The 2315-nt window shown below is 42.1% G+C and overlaps 1 pseudogene; it reads right to left on the reverse strand.

Annotated features, from left to right (window-relative positions):
- Nucleotides 1-824: 824 nt before the first annotated feature.
- Nucleotides 825-1688, reverse strand: LOC103212309 (annotated as a pseudogene).
- Nucleotides 1689-2315: the final 627 nt, after the last annotated feature.

Below are 2315 nucleotides of genomic sequence, written 5' to 3' on the forward strand. Positions count from 1 at the left end.
TGATTTGGGTGGAAGTTTACAGAGCAAATTCACTTTCCATACAGAAGTTCACATACACTTTGTCTCATGACATTGACTACAATTTACCACAATGCAATAGCTCCCCTCCCATTTCTTCCCCATAGTTACCTCTTCCCTGTGTCCTTCTCTCCATGCAATCCTGCCTCCTGCACTCCTGCTATGTCCCTGTGCATAAGCAGCCCTTCTTTCTCCCGTGATTGTTCTAAGGAGTGTATCTACCTAGTGTAAATGTTCACCTTATATGCTTGTCTTTTGTTTGGCTGGAAGCTACAGGTGTGGGTTCAATTCCAGACGTGAAGGGCAGCTAGGGACCATAGTCTCAGTGGAACACCCGGCTCTATCAGACCAGTAAATCTGGTCCCTCCCTCCGCTTTTTTTTTCCAAATGATTTTGAGTTTTGTTCCACATTGTTCTCCCACTCTATCCAGGATCTCCTACAAAGATCCCACTCCGAGTGGTTGACAGTGGTAGCTGGGCACCATCTAGTTCTTCTGGTCTCATAGATGTATAAGCTGAGGATCACATGGTGTACCAGCCGCTTGGACTAATTGTTTCCATGAATCTTTGGCTTTCTTCATTCTTCTTTGCTCTGGAAGAGGAGAGACCCATTGTTGCATCAAGATAGCCACTTGCAAGATTTTAAGATCCCAGTCACTATTCACCAAAGTAGGAGATGGAAAATGTGTGTGGTTTTAAAGCACTAAATTTGTGGTAATTTGTTATACTGCATAGAAAAGATATACACTAGTCATTCTTTTTCTTTCTTTAACATATCAGATGTTATTAAGTTCTTTGAAAGAAACCTAGAACACCAATTTGTGAGGGTAAATCCCCTTGATGAGAGAGAACACAGAACACAGGTAGCCTTGGAATTGAGGAATGGCTTTGATTTTGGACAAAATTTGCAGAGTCCTTAGCTTTCTGGTAATCTTGTGCTGCTCTTGTGATTTTGTATTTCTCTTTCTCAGTGTCGAAGATCTTGCCTTCCTGGTGTCTGGGCTTCCACAGCTACTTCTTCTTGAAGTACGTGTCCATGAGATACTTGGGAATCTTCATGCCACTGATGTCAATTTTGGTGGAAGTGGCGATGACAAATTTGTGGTGTGTTCTACACAGAGGAACTCAATTGAGGGACAAGGGTCCAGTCACAAGTAGCAAGCCACTGTCCAGCTGCTTCAGGAAAACCACTCTCTTGCCTCTGTGGCTTCCAGTGAGGGTGAGAATGGTCCCAGAAGTGATGCTGGCCTGGAGTTTCCTCACATACCGACTGAAGGGTTTTTTGTTGTGGCTCAACAGCTTCCGAGGTACATCTTTAGTAGGATAATACTTGGGCATTTTGTGATGTTTAACCACTCGGGTACCACCATTCTTGTCCCACCAACTGGTTTTGTGACAGTAGCAAGAACCTTTTCCTTCTTCTTCTTTCCATCCCAGGACTTAGTAGCTGAATACTTCCTCTTGTACATGGCCTTTCCAGGATACGTGGCTGATCAGGAATATCTGCCAATTTCTCTGACTAGGACCAGATTTTAGCTCCAGTGGGGCTTCCCTTTCTTGGGCTTTTTGCCCTTGAGGTTACCGTTCTTAACTTTGCCATTGGCATCTGCTTTCTTGGCTTCAGGCTTCTTCTCCTTGGTATCCAGCTTCTCAGGCTTTTCACTGGCCATCTTGCAAGACAGGAAAGAGGCTAGTCATTATTCTTAGACAAATTATTGGCTAGTGTTAATATTCAAGATACATACCAGGAATCAACTAACTCCGAAACCAAACTCACTACTATCTAGTTGATTCTGACTCCTAGTAACCTTCACTGGTTTTCTTTCATTAAGGCTGTCTTTACAGAAGCAGACTGCCTCCTCTTCCTTCCCAGGAGTGGCAAGTGGGGGATTTGAACTGCCAATCTTCTGGTTAGCAGCCAAATGCTACAACCACTACACCACCAGAGTGCCTAGGAATCAATAGGAAGGGGCCAAAATTTGCTACCTTTCTGGATTAGCACACAAAATACTGACTTGTTCAAAGTAGGGAGAAGAAGAATAAAGAATAGAATTGGAATCTCAATATTCCTATTGTCAAGTCTAATCATTTATATGTTTCAATTATTAGCCAAGGCATTTGTGTTTAAAGAAAATAAAAACGATTTAATTTTCTTAATACTGGTGCTGTTAAAGATATTCATAGGTGTTCTGTGAAATGAGGATTCTATATTCATGTAAGTTAAAGGAAGAGCAAGGATGTTTATTAGGTCTAGATAGCCCTGCATTAAAAAACAGACCCTTATGAAATGCAATTTA

The sequence above is a fragment of the Orycteropus afer genome, unplaced genomic scaffold (assembly GCF_000298275.1).
Source record: "Orycteropus afer afer isolate SDZICR_OR568_19922 unplaced genomic scaffold, OryAfe1.0 scaffold00015, whole genome shotgun sequence".
Classification (NCBI taxonomy): Eukaryota; Metazoa; Chordata; class Mammalia; order Tubulidentata; family Orycteropodidae; genus Orycteropus; species Orycteropus afer.